Source organism: Vicia villosa, linkage group LG3 (genome assembly GCF_029867415.1).
Source record: "Vicia villosa cultivar HV-30 ecotype Madison, WI linkage group LG3, Vvil1.0, whole genome shotgun sequence".
Lineage (NCBI taxonomy): Eukaryota > Viridiplantae > Streptophyta > Magnoliopsida > Fabales > Fabaceae > Vicia > Vicia villosa.
The window spans coordinates 157,771,335-157,792,475 of NC_081182.1; the positions used below are offsets into that span (position 1 = coordinate 157,771,335).

Below are 21,141 nucleotides of genomic sequence, written 5' to 3' on the forward strand. Positions count from 1 at the left end.
CCATGCCAATCATTTGAGGTGGTCTCCCCAGATGTCTCTACCACCAAGCATATTCCTGCTACTCCAACTACAACTATGGCTTCTCTCAAAGATGCCAAAGCCATGATTGAACAGGGTGATTGCACAGTATGGGGACAACTTCCCGATATACCCTACAAGTCTGACAAGCTAGGCCTGGGCTATGATAGTGAAAATCAAAAGAATGATCAAGGTCCTCGTTCTGGAGGATTAATGTCACACTTCGTCAGCCAAGAAGTAAACGCTATTGAAGATGAAGGAGTGTTCTTGAACCATATCATTCAGCCATATCCAGATGAGATTCCACCCATTTCCATGGGAATGTGGGATGCTGTGGGAGAACCAAATGGCGGGTATAATTATCAGTATACCACACCTCAGAATTCTTATATTGCTTTGGAAGACATTACCCCGACTGGATGGGGTGATCAAATTGGAAATGACGAAAGTTTCACAAGTCCCGTCACTGAGCAATATCAAAATACACCCAAAGAAGTATGGGACACGCTAGGAGAACCCAGCGGCAAATATGACTATATGGTGAAATATTCCGCTCCTCCGAGCTCACAAATTGCTATGAAGGACATTGTCCCAACTGGATGGGATGAACAGTACGATGACAATTTCGCTCTTGAAGAAGCCAGGGAAATACCAAATAACGAGGGTTGCTTTCTATCAGCATACACTCCTCATCAGGATGCACAATTCTCTATTCAAAACATCATCCCGACTGCATGGGACGGCCTTATCGAGCATCTTGCTCAGCCAACAGAGATATCTCAGCCTGGGCTCTCGTATCCAGCAGAGTATATCCCTTATCCCGAAGGATCACCGGCTCATTTTCCCACTAATGAAATCAATGCTGTGGAAGTTGAAGAAGACAACTGCAACTGGAACAGCTGGATACTCCCTGCTCACAACAGTGGATTGAACAACTGGAAAGCTGAGGATATGATCTCCTTTGACCGGGAGTAAATGCCATTTCCTGTTTTCTTTGTGTATATTGTGCAAAGATAAAAATGGTTCCTGAACAATCGAACCATGAGCTTGAAAGCCGTGTGCCTTAGCACACTGGCCCTTCTATAAGGGCTTATCATATCATGATCATGTGCATTCAATAGAATCATGGGACGCTTGCATATTTAAATTTTGTGATCCTTTTTCTTTCTTTCTTCGCTTTCAAATAGCTATGTTTTTCTTCACACACACTCACATAACTAACATGCAGATTCACATACACTCTGGATCCAGTCAACAACGATTCTGCTATTGCCCGTCATGACTTTGAAAGTCCGATCTACCAAACTGAGGACGAAAGTGAGGAAGACTGTGAAGTGCCAAGAGAACTTGCAAGGCTGCTAGAACAAGAAGACAAGGCCATACAGCCTCACGAGGAGCCAATTGAGGTCATCAACTTGGGCAGCAACGAAGAAAAGAAAGAAGTCAAAATAGGGGCTGACTTAGAACATAGCATCAAGCAAAGACTGATTCAAATGCTGCGAGACTACGTCGAGATATTTGCCTGGTCCTATGAAGATATGCCAGGCCTTGACACGGACATTGTAGTTCATCGCCTGCCAATAAAAGAAGGTAGCACTCCAGTCAAACATAAACTACGAAGGAGTAGGCCTGATATGTCAAAAAAGATCAAAGACGAGGTTGAAAAACAGTTCAATGCCGGATTCCTAAAAGTTGTAAGTTATCCTCCTTGGATAGCTAACATCGTGCCTGTACCTAAAAAATACGGGAAAGTCAGAATGTGCGTGGACTACAGAGATCTGAACCGGGCAAGCCCCAAAGATGATTTCCCTTTACCACACATCGATGCACTGGTTGACAATACCGCACAATGCAAGGTATTCTCCTTTATGGACGGTTTCTCAGGGTACAATCAAATCAAGATGGCACCCGAAGACATGGAAAAAACAACCTTCACAACACCCTGGGGAACCTTTTGTTACAAAGTAATGCCCTTTGGTCAGAAAAACGCAGGAGCAACCTATCAACGTGCAATGATAGCGCTATTTCATGATATGATTCATCAAGAAATAGAGGTGTATGTCGATGACATGATTGCAAAATCCAATACCGAGGAAGAACATCTGGGTCATTTACACAAGTTGTTTGACAGACTCAAGAAATACAAGTTGCGACTGAACCCAAATAAGTGTACCTTTGGAGTAAGATCCGGCAAACTCTTAGGTTTCATCGTCAGCAGCAAAGGTATTGAGGTTGATCCCGTCAAGGTTAAAGCCATTCAAGAAATGCCTATACCTCGTACCGAGAAACAAGTCAGAGGATTCTTGGGACGCCTAAATTACATCGCCCGATTCATTGCCCACATGACTACTACTTGTGTGCCAATCTTCAAACTATTGAAGAAAGATCAAGTGGAAAGGTGGAATGACAAATGCCAGTTAGCCTTTGAAAAAATCAAAGAATATCTCCAAAAACCTCCAATCTTGTTGCCACATGTGGAAGGCAGACCTCTGATAATGTACCTAACTGTGTTAGAAGACTCAATGGGGTGTGTACTAGGACAACATGACGAATCCGGCCGAAAGGAGCACGCAATCTACTATCTTAGCAAAAAGTTTACCGATTGTGAAACAAGATACTCACTACTTGAAAAAACTTGTTGTGCCTTAGCTTGGGCGGCTCGCCGACTAAGACAGTACATGCTAAATCACACCACTTTCCTAATCTCCAAGATGGATCCCATCAAATACGTGTTCGAAAAACCTGCTCTCTCTGGAAGAATAGCGAGATGGCAAATAATCTTAACAGAATATGACATTCAATACACTTCACAAAAAGCAATAAAAGGAAGTGTGGTAGCTGATCATCTGGCTCATCAAGCAGTGGATGATTATCAAGCATTGAACTTTGACTTCCCAGACGAAGACATTATGCTAGTCAATGACTACAAACAACCAGGACCAGAAGAAGGACCCGAGCCAGGATCCCGGTGGACTATGGTTTTTGACGGAGCTTCTAATGCACTTGGCAATGGCATCGGAGCTGTGATCATTTCCCCTGCAGGAGGTTATACACCATTCACTGCCAGATTATGCTTCAATTTCACTAACAATATAGCCGAATACGAAGCATGTATTCTGGGTCTTAAAGCTGCAATCGATCTAAGAATCAAATTCCTGGAAGTCTACGGAGACTCGGCCTTGGTAATCTACCAAGTCAAAGGGGAATGGGACACAAAGCACCCGAATCTAATTCCTTACAAAGAATATGTGCTGAGTTTGATTCCTTACTTCGAAGAAATCACTTTCGAACACATCCCACGCGAGGAAAATCAACTAGCTGATGCTTTAGCTACCATGTCATCTATGTTCAAAGTCAGGTGGGACAACGAGGCGCCTATGATCACCATTTACAGGAAAGATGAACCATCCTATTGCAATGAGATCGATACCGAAGGAACCGAGGAAAAACCATGGTTCCATGAAGTAAAAAGATATCTCGAAGCTCAAGAGTACCCTGAAGGGGCATCCATTAACGACAGAAAGTTTCTAAGGAGATTTGCTGCCAAATTCTTTCTAAGCAATGGAACCTTATACAAACGCAACCATGACTCGACTTTACTTCGCTGTGTAAACAAGAAGGAAGCAGAACAGATCATGAAAGAAATACACAATGGTGCCTTCGGTACTCATTCCAGTGGACATACAATGGCTAAAAAGATCCTGAGAGCAGGTTATTACTGGTCTACCATGGAAACAGACTGCCATCATCACTCCCGAACATGTCACAAATGCCAGATATACGCTGACAAAGTACATGTACCTCCAGTTCCATTAAGCGTCCTGACGGCTCCTTGGCCTTTTGCAATGTGGGGTATTGATATGATTGGAGAAATCAAACCTACTGCCTCCAACGGACATCGCTTTATCCTGGTCGCTATTGACTACTTCACAAAGTGGGTAGAAGCAGCTTCATTTGCTTCTGTCACCAAAAATGTGGTGGCCCGGTTCATCAAATACAATCTCATTTGTCGGTACGGCATCCCTGAACGGATTATTACGGACAATGGCACAAATCTAAACAACAGAATGATTACTGAACTTTGCACACAGTTCAAGATCAAACATCATAATTCTTCTCCATATCGACCAAAGATGAACGGCGTGGTGGAAGCTGCCAACAAGAACATCAAGAAAATCATACAAAAAATGACAGTAACCTACAAAGACTGGCATGAGGTGTTGCCTTTTGCTCTTCATGGTTATCGCACATCTGCGCGTACTTCAACAGGGGCAACTCCATTCTCCTTAGTCTATGGTATGGAGGCAGTTCTTCCAATTGAAATTCAGATTCCTTCCCTAAGGATTATGAAAGAAGCCAATCTAGACGAAGACGATTGGATTCAAACACGGTTGGACCAGATAAACTTGATTGATGAGAAAAGGCTCGCAGCTATTTGTCATGGTCAGTTATACCAAAAGCGTATGATCAAAGCCTTCAACAAAAAAGTCAAAAGTCAAGCATACCAAACTGGTGGCTTGGTTGTCAAACGCATCATCTTACCACAAGGTGATCCCAGAGGCAAATGGACTCCCACCTACGAGGGACCATTCATAATCAAGAAAGTATTCTCCGGCGGCGCCATGTTGCTTACCACCATGGATGGTGAGGATTTCCCACACCCTGTGAATGCTGACATAGTCAAAAAGTACTTGGCTTAAAAAGAAAAAACAGCTCGCTAAGTTGAAAACCTGAAAGGGCAACTTAGGCAAAAAATGAGCGTCTCGGTGGATTGAAAACCCGAAAGGGCGGTCCAGGCAAAAATTAGAGACTAAACAAATACTATCCCGGTAGGCTGAAAACCTGAAAGGGCAGCCTAGGCAAAAGTTAGGGAATGAAGCATACAACTATGTTCCGTTTAGCTGCCTACTCACCATCAAGATTCAACACCTCAAAGACACCGATCAGTCCAATCACTTCCTTCCAACAAGTGAGGGATGAGATGCTCGAAGACAGATTGGCAATAGCAGAATTGAAACTTGACTGGATTGTTTTCACATAGCTATTTATCTTTATAAATATTTTCCAAAACTTTCTGGCAATTTCCTACTTCTAGGATTGTTGTCTCCCTGTGCTAATCAGCCTATCATGGCTCTTTTTCAAAAATCAATGCAGCTTTGGCTCAAAAATCACTATTTTCACTTTTTCTGTTTTAAATACGTAAACGTCCCAATGATAATTCTGAATGAACATGTGCATTTGAATATGATTGATGTTTACCAGGAAAAACAGGAATAGCATTCAGGTAATGTCCCAATTATCTGGACATCATCCCATCAGAAGAAAATCCCCAAGAGAAACACATTTCTCAGCAAATTCCACAAAAAGATTTTCTCTTCAAAAGAAGTCTTATCCCCCAGCAGGGTTGTTCCAGATTACTATCTTCAGAAGGTGTGATCCCCGCACCCGGACTTGGTCAGATAGTGCATCGGAGGATTATGCATCTTCCTCATTCCCACTTGAAAGGGCATCAGAACTTCCAGCTACCTTTCATTCCCAAGTGATAGTCAAAGATCCTTCAACAGAGTACCATGGTTCTCAAAGAATTTCCCCAGCCGAGGATACTCAAACAAGACAAAAGATCATCAACAATCACAATATAGTCATATCCAGATGACTGACGGAAATTTATTTTCCCAAATAAAAGCTTGACATCACATTCATACATCACACATTCATATTCACATTCATACATCATGCATCATGTGCATATTCATACGCATATTCATACACAACATCACATGCATAATTCTCCGGGAATATCTTACATTACATGCATCATAAACATTGCATATCACTAACTTGATTTTTCAGGTAGACGGATATCTTCAACAAAGATATTCTCAATCACATGCAGTGTTCACCTGAATTCCATGAACAGTTCTCTCAGATATAATCAAGCCGAAGATTCATTCTGATCACTTATCAACTCAAAAACAAACATCGAAGATCTAAAGTTGATACCTCAGACGGTTCAAGAACGATCTAACATTGCAGATCTAAAGTTGATACCTCAGACGGTTCCAGAATGATCTAACATCGAAGATCTAAAGTTGATACCTCAGACGGTTCCAGAACGATCTAACATTGCAGATCTAAGTTGATACCTCAGACGGTTCCAGAACGATCTAACATTGCAGATCTAAAGTTGATACCTCAGACGGTTCCAAAACGATCTAACATTGCAGATCTAAAGTTGATACCTCAGACGGTTCCAGAACGATCTAACATCGCAGATCTAAAGTTGATACCTCAGACGGTTCCAGAACGATCTAACATCGCAGACCTAAAGTTGATACCTCAGACGGTTCCAGAACGATCTAACATCGAAGATCTAAAGTTGATACCTCAGACGGTTCCAGAACGATCTAACATTGCAGATCTAAAGTTGATACCTCAGACGGTTCCAGAACGATCTAACATTGCAGATCTAAGTTGATACCTCAGACGGTTCCAGAACGATCTAACATTGCAGATCTAAAGTTGATACCTCAGACGGTTCCAAAACGATCTAACATTGCAGATCTAAAGTTGATACCTCAGACGGTTCCAGAACGATCTAACATCGAAGATCTAAGTTGATACCTCAGACGGTTCCAGAATGATCTAACATTGCAGATCTAAAGTTGATACCTCAGACGGTTCCAGAACGATCTAACATCGAAGATCTAAAGTTGATACCTCAGACGGTTCCAGAACGATCTAACATCGCAGATCTAAAGTTGATACCTCAGACGGTTCCAGAACGATCTAACATCGCAGATCTAAAGTTGATACCTCAGACGGTTCCAGAACGATCTAACATCGAAGATCTAAAGTTGATACCTCAGACGGTTCCAGAACGATCTAACATTGCAGATCTAAAGTTGATACCTCAGACGGTTCCATAACGATCTAACATCGCAGATCTAAGTTGATACCTCAGACGGTTCCAGAACGATCTAACATTGCAGATCTAAAGTTGATACCTCAGACGGTTCCAAAACGATCTAACATTGCAGATCTAAAGTTGATACCTCAGACGGTTCCAGAATGATCTAGCATCACAGATCTAAAGTTGGTACCTCAGACGGTTCTAGAACGATCTAACATTGCAGATCTAAAGTCGATACCTCAGACGGTTCAAGAACGATCTAACATCAAAGATCTAAAGCTGATACCTCAGACGGTTCCACAATGAATAAAATCTAAAGCGGAAAAACTTTGGACAAGTTCCGTAGCAATCATCCTCCTAGACTTAAAGCGGTAACCTTGGACGGTTCCGAAACAGTCAACACAAAGACTTTCAAATCCTTCATCAAGATATAATCAATGGATTCATTCTGATGAACAAACCATCAACACATTTACCAGGTGGCATCTGAAAGCCCATCTCAGGTAATGTTTCAATATGCCAACAACGTTTCGCAGACGACATTCAAATGCAACTTCCAACATCTCTTCTGATCAAGGTAAGTGCAAATTTTCAGGGCATCTAAATATTCAATCATCTTCTACCTACAGATTTCAGACAATCTCTTCAGGTTTAAGAAGATTGAATAGGGGCAACTGTTATACCCCAAAATTTGCCCGCATCTTTTTTCAATAAAACTCCAATCTGGAAATTAAGAGTCTCATATAATCATGGATTTTTATTTCAACAAATATCCTGACATATGAAATACTTAGTTTTCAGAATTTTTCTTATACAGTAATTTGGCTTGCAGTTGAATTTATTCTTACGCAAACGCCAAATACTGTTTATTACTTCACACATGCTATTTATTTATTTACATATAAATAGTACTAACACACTTGGTACAGAGTTAAATCTTTTTGCAGGCGCAGAATCAGGAAACTCAGACTGTACTGTCAGTTGACAGCCAAACTGCTGGCAGTACAATTCTCAGTGTTTTGTACCATCAATCAAATCAATCTTTTACAATTCAGAATTCCAAGATTTTTGTTCTAGAAGTCTTCTGAATATCACGCGATTAGCAGAGACTCAACACTGCACAAAAATCAGGTACGCTTAACTGTCTCCTACATAAACAGTCCCTGACTAGGGTTTTCTTGTTTTTATAGGAGAAACAAGCTTTTGAGACCTCAAATGGATTTCATGCACATCCATATATCTCAAAGTACCATCATACAAATTTTCAAACTTCAATTCACTCAGACGCACCGTCAGCAGCTCAAACAGTCAACAGACGACCCGTTTGACCCAAAAAGTCAACAGACAGTCAAAAAGGAATTTTTTTGTCAAAGTCCATATTTTGTCAAAGGATTCATCATTTGATCACTGGATGATCATAATTCATCAAGGAAAGATCAAAAATCAACAAAACCCTAAGATTCAAAATTAGGGTTTTTGCCTGAAAAGTCAACTCAACTTTGACTGATCATAACTCTCTCATCCTTCATCCAAAAAATTCAAACCAAAGCTCATTTTTAAGGAAATTCAATTATCTTTCAAATGCAATTGATCCCATGGTCATTGCATTCACCATTTGAAAAATATGACCAAAGACATTACAGGTCATTTTCAAAGTCAACAAAAAGACACTTTTTTCAAAAGGATACAAAAGGAGCATCAAAAATCATTTTGACATGAGACCAAAGGCATTGGTTAGAGGACTCTTTGAGGTTTCCAAAAAGTGCAAGATCTCCTTCATATGAAAAAAATTGAGGGATTTACACCTTGTTGAAGTTGGCTAAATTTTGGGAAAATGCATGAAATCAACATGGCTCAAAAATGTTTTCTTTCAGGAATGGCACTGAAAGAAAGAAGAATCACAACACTCAGGAATGGCACTGAATGAGGTAAGAAATCACAATATCCAGGAATGGCACTGAATAAAGTGAGAAACATCTTTCAGGAATGGCACTGAAAGAAAAAAGAGATAAGAAACATCTTTCAGGAATTGCGCTGAAAGAAGAAATGAGACATCTAGGAATAGCACTAGACGGAGAAGACAAACAAGTATCTGTTTTTGGTAGGTGCCAAGTGAGTTGGACTTTGATCTCAAGGTAAGATGTTGATAACAACAAGACCTCAGAAGAATGTAAATGAGTATGAATTTGTTTCTATGCATGATGTTATATTTTTCTATGCATGATGTTATATTTTTCTATGCATGATGAATGCTTAATGCAATGCGATAATTTGTGATGATTGAGGTAGACTCTTTTGTGAGGCACGATAGGAACTCTGATTCCTCAACGCGGGAGCCCTGCCAACTCTGCTTATGAAGAAGATGCTTGGACACACTTCTTGTCATATTGGTAACTGTATCATACTGATGATCCTCTGAGAAGGATTGATAAAACTTCTTGGGGTTTACTGAAGAAGATTTCCTTTGATTGACCAATTGTTGCAAGTTAACTGATCATGGCTTCAGTTGAACTGTACTAGGGGATGAACTGATCATGGCCTTAGTTCTTAAATGAGTGTTGGGGAGGCTTGCCCCAGTATAAGTCTTGAAAGGATATTCTGATAAACAAATCTTGACTGAACAACAGGATCTTGAAGTAACGTGCCCCTGATAGGATCACTGACCAAGTTTCTTGATTGTTTGAACTTCCTGAAAGATGAGTGCTAACTTGAAAATAAAATGTTCATTCAAGAATGGTAATTTTAATGCAATGCTCAAGGCATATTTTTGAAATCAAAATCATTATTGGAATGATGTTATATATGTAAGGCAAATGGAATCACTGGTCAAAACATGAAGGTTAAGACGTTCAAAGTGAAAGATAAAGCAAAGATATGGTATCAAAACAAATGATTGGCAAATCTCATGGGAGTCAGCTTACGCAACCTTGTTGTAGTATGCTTTCAAACAAACCTTGCTTCAATTAGGTCTTTTGAAGGTTGTAACGTGGCTAGGTTCACGGTTTAAGAAACAAAGGATATAAGGCTCAAAATTAATTATACCCACCCCATCTTCGTGATGATCTCCAGTCCTAAAACTCAGTTATTTCACCCTATGCATTCAGGTTCCAAGAGACTTTTGGAATTGCACCTGTTGTAATGAAGATAGTTCACAAGCAAAGAGAACCTTTGAGATGGCAGTCACTTTTTCCCTTTGATAGTCACAACATTTTGTTGTTTGGGGAATTTATTGACTTCTCTTTTTTTTTGTTCTTTTTCTTTTGATATCCCTAACTTTTGCATGAACTGTCTATTTTTGAACTTACAGTCAGCGGGATGCCTTGATTTTTGCCTAAGTCGTTTTTGGTTTTGACTTAGCAGGCTTTTCTTTGTATATATTTTTTTGATACATATTTTTTTTTGAAAGATAGTGACTGCCTTGCTTTGATTGATGAACCATCATTGGCTTTTGATTGGCATCTCCAACATTTCTTTGATGTATGCGGATGATAGCTTGTGATTGAAACCTTTGTGGAAAGGTGTACTGAATGATTCTCTTAAAATATAATGCACAGCCAAATTAACTGAGAACTACCCTGCCCCAGGTTAAAAATGCAGGTTTTTTCGTACAGAAAGAAACTCCTACTTCGAAGGCTCAAAGAGATTGACAAGGGATTAACTTCCTTATTTCTCCAGTGTTTGGGAATTGAAACAATGCCTGTACATCACCAGCAAAGTTTTATTTGAAAGCATACAGTTCAACAACTTGGGTATTTCGTTGTCATCATCCTCCCTCCAATCTTTGCATAAAATACAAGTTTGATAGAGAAAGCAAATGGAAGAAAAAGGTTTGTAAAAGAAGGTATAAACATAAACACAGTGGATGTTAATGAATTCAAAATATGCAATGCTCATTTCACTAAAATCACCATTCAGAAACAAACAAAGTCTAAAAGTAAACAGCACAATAAAGGAAATACGAACAGTACAGAAACAAGGCCTAGTGACTAATCAGCAACAAAGATAAGCTATCTCGTCTAAAACACTTGGCTTTAGGAAAATCAGGCTTTGACTTGTTTTCAGCCACTCTGATCTGGTAAAGGATTAGTGACAACATTAGGACTCATATCCTTGAAAGAGAGCAACTTTGATCTCAACAACTCTTGAACTCTAGTCTTCAAAGCATAACAACCTTCTAAATCATGGCCAGCACCACCCTGATGGAATTCACAATGAAGATCAGGTCGGAATCCTTTTGTGGGAGGATTTCGAGGAGGAGGCATAGCTCTTGTTGTAATCAACCCTTTATGAACCAATGCAGGATACAATTCAGTGTAAGACATAGGAATAGGATCAAAGTGAGTCCTATCGCGATTCTGATTCTGATTAGTATTTTGAACTTGCACAGGAGCAATAGCAGCTACATAAGGTCGATCATCATTCTGAGGTCTACGACGAGATCCCCTTCTGTCATCTGATACATCATTAGTCTCATTCTCCTTCTTCTTGTGGAAGTTTCCATAAGGTTTCTTCGATCCATCAGAAGATTCAGCAATATGAGTAACTTTCCCATTCTTGATTCCCTCTTCAAGTCTCTGACCAATGGTTACCAAGTCTGTGAAGTTCGAAGATACACTACCAATCATTTTCTCCCAAAAGAAGGGTGAGAGAGTGTCCATAAACATGCCAGTCAACTCCTTTTCAGCTAAAGGTGGCTCCACGTGAGAAGCTAGCTCTCTCCAGCATTGAGCGTACTCCTTGAAAGATTCTTTCTCTTTTTGAGACATGCTTTGTAGTTGTCGGTGATCAGGTGCCATGTCCAGATTATACTTATACTGTTTCATGAAAGCATCAGTCAAATCTTGGAAGCAATGAATGTGACTCTTTTCAAGTCCCATATACCATTTTAGCGAAGCTCCACTCAAACTATCCTGAAAGCAATGGATAAGCAATTTGTCAATATGGGAATAAGCAGCCATCTTGCGATAGTACATGGTCAAATGGCTTCTAGGGCAAGTGTTCCCTTTATATTTCTCAAACTCAGGAGTCTTGAATTTTGCAGGCATGACAAAATTGGAAACCAAACACATATTCACAGTGATCCCTTCAGGCTTCAATGGTGTAGAACACAACACCTGGAATTCCTTCAAATGTTTGTGTGGATCTTCACCTGCAAGACCATTAAACTTTGACAACAAGTGTATTAAACCCAATTTTAATTCAAAAGGAACAGCAACAGCATCATATTCAATACACAAGCCATTATAATTCACATCAGGGGCTGCAAGTTGCCTTAGAGTTCTATTGTCAGCCATTTCAAAAGCAAATTCAGAATCAGAAGCAAACAAGTTATGCAAATAGTCGGACTCAGAATCAGACTCAACTATGGTCGGTGAAGGTGAACTATTGCTAGCCTGGCCTGCTCTACGAAGTGTGTGCAAGGTTCTCTCTACCTCAGGATCAAAAGCAACAAGTTCAGGACAAGAAGACCTAGTAGCCAGGAGTAGTGCACAGCAATGCAGCAACAATCGTGAAAATGCCAACTATGTCCCTAAAACAAACACAATGAAGCAAATCGATTAAAAACAATTCAAAAAAATAAACTGACACCGAAATTAATTAAATGACGTAAAAATAAAATTTTGATAATTTTTTTGGATTTTTTCGGCTCTATGAAAACAGAAAATAAATCATTAAAAATAGTAAAAAGGCTTTTTTCGCGATTCGAAAAATTTATCACATATGTGACTTTTGATCAGGGAATTTTTTCACACCTAACTGTCGGGACAGATTTTTGAAACGGTGCAATTTTCCCAAAAACCGATTTTTCGACTCAAAAGGCGTTATGGCCGAAACTGCGAGGAACCTATGGCCAAAACGCACAAACACTACACCTAAGACTCTAATGTCAGTTAATATTCACAAGAATCCCCAGCAACGGCGCCAATTTGATCCGCTGTCGCGCGCGGGTCAAAAACGAGTTAAATTGCAAAACTGTAGTAACGACGGTAACGGTAACACGTGTATCGTCTCTCAAGGACTCTTGGGTTTTACTAACTGAAATCGAAATTGGGGGGGGGGGGGGTTGGTTTGGTTTGGTCGAAAAAAAATGATTATCAAAAGTGATTATGAAAATAAGCTGTTTTGAAAAACTGATTATGGAAATAAGTCAATCTACCGATTCGATTCCTACCAATCATCGACTATTATAATATCACTATCCTAAGCGGATTCCATTCCTGTTCGATTACATTATAATTGACAAGCGCAACAATATTATATGAATTATATTTCCCGTTTGCCGAATTAAGCATTCGATTAAACATGCAGCGGATTAACGATTAAGCATACGGTAAAACGCGAATAAATTGGGAACATAGATCAATCGAACCAAACAATCTACTCTATGAATAATCAAATTAAGCAAATGATAAACACACACTTGAATTGAAGGAATAGGAATTAAGCAAAATTATATTAATCTCATAGTAAATTGGAACCTGAATAGGGCAGATTAACCAAGAGGAATTAGTTCTCCATGAATTGGTACAAGCTTTTTCAAAATGCGTGAATAGTGATGAAGATAAACAGTGTTTTGGCTGCTACCCTAGGAGAAAATAGCACAACCCGTTTTACAATCCAACGGGGTCAAACATACGACCCAGGCCCAAAACTAATTGACCCGAAACTTAACTAAAACTAGTGCTGCAACTTCAACAAATTTTCTGGCCCTTCTACAGTCCGATTTTGACTTCGACTCCAACATAAGAATTGTAGCTCTTTCTCTTAGCTCTCCGTCGATTATTAGAATGCCTCAATCGGACTCCTAGAACTCCAGTTATGATCGTTTCCGTGCAGACTGCTAAAGCTGAAAATTAAATACGAAAATCAAATAACAATAAAAATAAATTAAAATATAAAAACATTATAAAATACAAAAATAAAACAAGCAAACCATGGAAATATATAAGTACAAACGGAGAGGAATGTGCATCAAAATGCACTGATCAAATTCCCCCACACTTGAACTTTTGCATTCCAAGCAAAATGAAAAACAAAACACAGAAAGCACAAATACATCAACAGTTACTCATCCTAGGCTACAAATCTTCTTCGGGTATGTTTGCAGACAGATACTAATCTTGCACACTAAGGACATCGTAAGAACACTAACCACAGAAATGCAGACATAAGCCTCCTAAATACACAAACCAATTCAAATCATATTATTATACCATAGCCTAACTTACTCATCCTTTTTGATCTTTTTCATTCAGGCGCAATCACATTAAGCCCGTTATCTCCACACAATTATAGCAGGACGACCGGTTAGTGACTCAGATCCTTTTTTGCACGGGGTTCCGGTACTTACGTGGCATACCCCTTTGCGTACTCAGATGTTGTTGCGGGGGATCGGACCGTAATCCTCCCTACCAAGTTCAGCACCAGAAACCGCTGAACCAACTAACAAAGAGTTTTGAAAACTTTTTTTTTTTGAAGATTACACAACCGTCGGGTTAAGTGACCGGGTGAGGGTCACAAACTTAGAAGGTGTATTACCTTTTTCTTTTATTTTTTTTCTTTTCGGAACATTCACTTATATTCATCGGGTTCCCTGCGTAAAGTGTGTGAGAGATGGTGCCGACTGCTGAAATAAACTACTCAAGAGCTGTCAAAGAATGAGAAATTAAGGCTAAAACCTAATAACAAATTCAAATCAATTTCCATATGCAGGAGACTTACGGTGTTAGAACGATACCGATCTTGTGAATTTTTTTCCAAGTCTCCGCAAACTCGACTCAAATTAGTCTATAGCCTAAAACTTTCAAGAAGATGCATTTTTTATTGGTTGGAATTAAATAAGCATTGCCCTCAATGAAAGGACATTACCAATAAAGTAGAGAGAAAGAAAGAAAACTCCCTGATCAAATTGCAGTGTAGTTAGGTGCTTCCAAAGAAAGCTCCTCTATGCTGACATCTTCAGGTACCGAACTTTCATAGAATAACTTCAGCCGCTGCCCGTTAACCTTGAAGACTTTGTCAGTACCTGCACTTTTTATTTCTACTGCACCATGAGGGAAAACATAAGTAACAACAAAGGGGCCAATCCATTTGGATCGAAGTTTCCCAGCCATAAGCTTAAGGCGGGAGTTAAACAGTAAAACCTGTTGGCCCACAAAAAATTCCTTCCTAGAAATCATTTTATCTTGGAAGTGCTTTGTTTTCTCCTTATAAATCCTAGAGCTCTCATAAGCCTCTAATCTAAGCTCTTCCAACTGTTGTAATTGGAGTTTTCTTTCAATACCTGCTTGTTGCATCTCAAAATTACAACTTTTCACCGCCCAAAAAGCACGGTGTTCTATCTCAACAGGAAGATGACATGCCTTACCAAAAACAAGTCGATAAAGAGACATCCCAATGGGTGTCTTGAAAGCTGTCCTTTGAGCCCAAAGTGCGTCTTCTAGACGACGGCTCCAGTCTTACCTGTTTGGCTGCACCATTTTCTCTAAAACCTGTTTGATCTCCCTGTTTGATCTCCCTGTTTGAGATCCCAGCTTGCCCATTAGTCTGTGGGTGATATGCAATAGAGACTCTGTGCACAACTCCATACTTTCGGAGCAAAGCTTCAATGGTGCGGTTACAAAAATGAGAGCCTTGGTCACTTATGATAGCTCGCGGTATTCCAAACCTGCAAAAGATATTAGACCTGACAAACTCTGCAACAACTCGAGAATCATTAGTCCTAGTGGGGATAGCTTCCACCCACTTTGAAACATAATCAACAGCAAGTAAAATGTAAAGGAAACCAAATGATACAGGAAAAGGACCCATGAAATCGATTCCCCATACATCAAATACCTCACAGAAAAGCTATTTGGCACTCTTTACAAGTGCGGTAAGTCTCAAAAGCATCCTTGAAAATAGTTGGCCAATAGAAACCTGAATCAAGGACTTTTCTCGCAGTCCTTTGCGGACCAAAGTGTCCTCCGACTTGAGATGCATGAGAAAATTTCAAAATAGATTCAATCTCATTGTTTGAGACACATCTCTTGATTACCTGATCACTACCAAACTTCCATAGATATGGATCATCCCAAACATAATATTTGGCATCACTCTTGAGTTTGTGAACCTGTGATCTAGATGCACTTGTAGGAAAAACACCAGCAACAAGAAAGTTAACAATGTCAGCAAACCAAGGTGTAATTCCATGCAAAAGAAAAAGCTGCTCATCAGGAAAGTCATCCTGAATGGGAAAAGGGTCTTCATCTCTCTTTATCCTGCTCAAGTGGTCATCCACTAAGTTCATAGCTCCACTTTTGTCTTTAATCCCGACATTAAACTCTTGGAGCAACAACATCCACCGAATCAATCTCGGTTTCGCATCCGGCTTCTTCAGCAAGTACTTTAAAGCTGCATGGTCAGTAAAAACAACAACCTTGGAACCTAGCAAATAAGATCTGAATTTGTCAAGAGCAAAGACAATAGCTAGCAGTTCTTTTTCAGTGGTAGTGTAATTTGACTGTGCAGAATCTAAAGTCCTAGAAGCATAGTAAATAACATGGGAAGCCTTGTCAACTCTTTGCGCAAGAACAACCCCAACAGCATAATTGGAAGCATCACACATAAGCTCAAAAGGAAGTGTCCAATCAGGGGGCTGAATGATGGGAGCGGAGGTCAATGCTTTCTTCAAGAAGTCGAACGCTTGTTTGCATTTGTCATCAAAATCGAAAGTGACGTCATTCTTAAACAAGTTCGACAGCGGAAGAGCTATCTTGCTGAAATCCTTGATGAAACGCCTGTAAAAACCTGCATGACCAAGAAAAGAACGAATCTCGCGAATGCAAGAAGGGTAAGGGAGTGTAGAAATCACATCAATCTTAGCAGGGTCAACAGAAATTCCTTTTTCAGAAATAATGTGACCAAGAACAATTCCCTGCTCAACCATAAAATGACACTTTTCATAATTCAACACAAGGTTAGTCTCGATGCATCTTTCTAAAATCAAGCTTAAACTTTTCAAGCATGCATCAAAAGAAGAACCATAGACAGTAAAGTCATCCATAAACACTTCCATGCAATTTTCAATAAAATCATTGAAAATACTCATCATGCATCGTTGAAAAGTGCCAGGAGCATTGCAAAGGCCAAAAGGCATCTTCCTGTAAGCAAATGTACCGAATGGGCACGTGAAAGTGGTCTTTTCTTGATCTTCAGGTGCAATACGAATCTGAAAGTAACCTGAAAAACCATCAAGAAAACAATAATGTGATTTACCAGCTAGCCGTTTAAGCATCTGGTCAATGAACGGAAAAGGAAAGTGATCCTTTCTAGTAGCCTGGTTCAGTCTCCTGTAATCAATACAAACTCTCCAGCTGTTCTGGACTCTAGTGGGAACAAGTTCATTCTTTTCATTTTTTACCACTGTGAGTCCAGATTTCTTAGGTACAACCTGCACTGGACTTACCCACTTACTGTCAGAGATAGGATAAATGATACTTGCTTGCAAGAGTTTGGTTACCTCTTTCTTTACAACATCAAGAATCAAAGGATTAAGCCTCCTTTGGGGCTGCCTTACTGTTTTCGCTCCATCCTCAAGTAAAATCCTGTGCATGCACATCGAAGGACTAATACCTAGAAGGTCGGCTAATGTCCACCCGATTGCTTTCTTGTGCCTTTTCAAAACCTGCAAAAGTTTGTCTTCTTGATTGAAATCAAGGTTAGAAGAGATAATAACAGGAAGTTTTTCATTACGCTCCAAGTAAGCATATTTCAGGTTCCCAGGGAGCTCTTTTAGCTCTAAGGACGGGGGCTGCTCGATGGATGGAAGGCTTGGGGCAGCCGGGATGTCAAGAGCATCAACTGCAAGAACAGACTCATCGGTAACAGCTTCACATGTGGGAAACACATCAGCCTGCAAAGCATCATTAATCTTAGCACAAACAACACACACGTCAATGTCAATGCAGTCAGGACACAAGTAAATATCATCAAATCCCGATAAAGACAGAAAATCCATAGAAAATAATTCAGAACAGGTGTCATCAAATAATACAGAAATCAACTCAATGTTAAAAACAGAATGCTCCTCCACAGGGTGTTTCATGGCATCGAAGATGTTAAATTTTGCAAAGATGTCGCCAAATTCCATGGACATGGTTCCATCGTCAACATCAATTTTTGTCTTCTCCGTTTTCATGAACGGTCTGCCTAAAATGATGGGAGCTCTGCTTGTCTTGGTTTCTCCTTCCATGTCTAGAATATAGAAATCTGCAGGAAAAATCAAATCGTTAACTTGAACAAGAACATCTTCGACTACCCCGGCGGGTCGAGCATTGCTCCTGTTCGCCCATTGAATGATTAAACATGTATGCTGCAAAGGACCAAGACAAAGGTTATTATAAATAGAAGTAGGCATAACATTAATGCCCGCTCCCAAATCAAGCATGAAATTCTCAAATTTACTATCCCCGATGGTGCAAGGAATAGCAAATGTTCCCGGATCCTTTTGCTTTTGTGGCAGAACCTGAGTAGTGAAGGCTGAAACATTTTGCTCGCCTACAACATTTTCAGATGATTGTTTGGGCTGAATAAAAGCAGAAATATTTCGTCCTAAGTTCACTCTTTCACTTCCCTTCATCCTCCTCTTGTTGGTACACAAAACTTCCAGAAACTTTGCATACTTAGGAACCTGCTTAATAACATCAAGTAGCGGAATGTTTACCGCAACTTTTCGGAAAACATCCAGTATCTTTCTTTCTTTGTCTCCCTCCTCAATTCTTTTATTTTTCAAAACTCTATGAGGGAAGGGGACTGGTGGCACATACTCCTTTTCTTTAATTTTTTTAGTTTCGACCACATCAGAAGAAGGAGAAGAAAGTTCAGCTGGAGGAGGTTTAGGGGAAGAAAGTTCAGAATTTACCTCAATGATTTTTTTATTCTTTTCAGGGGATGTTTCTGTAACTCTTCCGGATCGCAAAGAAATAGCACTCACATTAGCATTAGGACCATTCGGGTTGACAACTGTCTGGGCCGGAAGTTGGTTCGAACCTTGAGCTTGCATGTTATTTATTTGAGTAGCAAGCTGTCCCATCTGTGTGTTCAAGGTTTGAATGCTAGCATCGGTCCTTTGTTGGAACTGAAGGTTGTTCACGGCCATTTGTTTAACAAGATCTTCCAAGGATGGTCCGGAAGTATTAGCTGGAGGGGTGTGATGTGGCTGGAGTAATGGAACGGTGAGCTGTTGTTGGGAGGGCTGCTGATTTCCATATCAAAGGTTGGGAGATTCCTCCAATTGGGGTGATATTTGTTTGTGGACAAGTCAGGGGTGTTGTTGTACCTGTTCTGGTTGTAAAGGTTGGCTGCATAAGCTTGAGGCAGCTCGGTAACAGTATCATCTTTCAGAAGAGGACAAGTATCAATGGGATGATCATGAGCTGTACAAATGCCACATACAGTTGTTATTTGAGGTTTCGCTACTGCAAGTTGTTTGACTAACATGGTCAGCTCATCAATTCTGGTTTCTAAAGCTCTGTTCGAGGAACCTTGAATTTGATGTACACCCTTGGTCTGGACAGAATTGGTTCGAGTGGTGAACTGCTGGGAATTTAAGGACATATTTTCAATGAGGGCCCTGGCAGCAGCTGGAGTTTTGTCAACAAGTGCTCCACCACCAGCAGCATCAAGAATGTTTCTATCCATAAGTAACAACCCCTCATAAAAGTACTGAATGAGAAGTTGCCTGTTAATCTGATGTTGAGGACAACTTGAAACCAACTTCTTGAACCTATCCTAGTACTCAGCCAATGACTCGTTATCTTGTCTAATGCCACAAATCTCTTTTTGGATTGAAGCAACTCTAGAGACAGGAAAATATCTCTCCAAGAACACTTTTTTCAGAGCATTCCAGCTTGTGATTGCATTCGGTTCGAGATCATATATCCAGTCATTGGTTGCACCCTGCAAAGAAAAAGGAAAATCACGAAGTTTGATATGATCTTCAGTGATCCCTTCAGGCTTCAATGGTGTAGAACACACCACCTAGAATTCCTTCAAATGTTTGTGTGGATCTTCACATTCAAGACCATTAAACTTTGAAAACAAGTGTATTAAACCCGATTTTAATTCAAAAGGAACAGCAACAACATCATATTCAATACACAAGCCATTATAATTCACATCAGGGGCTGCAAGTTGCCTTAGAGTTCTATTGTCAGCCATTTCAAAAGCAAATTCAGAATCAGAAGCAAACAAGTTATGCAAATAGTCGGACTCAGAATCAGACTCAACTATGGTCGGTGAAGGTGAACTATTGCTAGCCTGGCCTGCTCTACGAAGTGTGTGCAAGGTTCTCTCTTCCTCAGGATCAAAAGCAACAAGTTCAGGACAGGAAGACCTAGTAGCCAGGACTAGTGCACAGCAATGCAGCAACAATCGTGAAAATGCCAACTATGTCCCTAAAACAAACACAATGAAGCAAATCGATTAAAAACAATTCAAAAAAATAAACTGACACCGAAATTAATTAAATGACGTAAAAATAAAATTTTGATAATTTTTTTGGATTTTTTCGGCTCTATGAAAACAGAAAATAAATCATTAAAAATAGTAAAAAGGCTTTTTTCGCGATTCGAAAAATTTGTCACATATGTGACTTTTGATCAGGGAATTTTTTCACACCTAACAGTCGGGACAGATTTTCGAAACGGTGCAATTTTCCCAAAAACCGATTTTTCGACTCAAAAGGCGTTATGGCCGAAATCGCGAGGAACCTATGGCTAAATAGCACAAACACTACACCTAAGACTCTAATATCAGTTAATATTCACAAGAATCCCTGGCAACGGCGCCAATTTGATCCGCTGTCGCGCGCGGGTCAAAAACGAGTTAAATTGCAAAACTGTAGTAACGACGGTAACGGTAACTCGTGTATCGTCTCTCATGGACTCTTGGGTTTTACTAACTGAAATCGAAATTGGGGGGGGGGGTTTGGTTTGGTTTGGTCGAAAAAAAATGATTATCAAAAGTGATTATGAAAATAAGCTGTTTTGGAAAAGTGATTATGGAAATAAGTCAATCTACCGATTCGATTCCTACCAATCATCGACTATTATAATATCACTATCCTAAGCGGATTCCATTCCCGTTCGATTACAATATATTTGAAAAGCGCAACAATATTATATGAATTATATTTCCCGTTTGCCGAATTAAGCATTCGGTTAAACATG

The 21,141-nt window shown here is 39.8% G+C and overlaps 1 pseudogene; it reads right to left on the bottom strand.

Moving 5' to 3' along the window:
* LOC131659247 (uncharacterized) overlaps positions 1-19,070 on the bottom strand; it is a 119,742-nt pseudogene extending 100,672 nt beyond the window's left edge.
* Between the last annotated feature and the right edge of the window lie 2,071 nt (positions 19,071-21,141).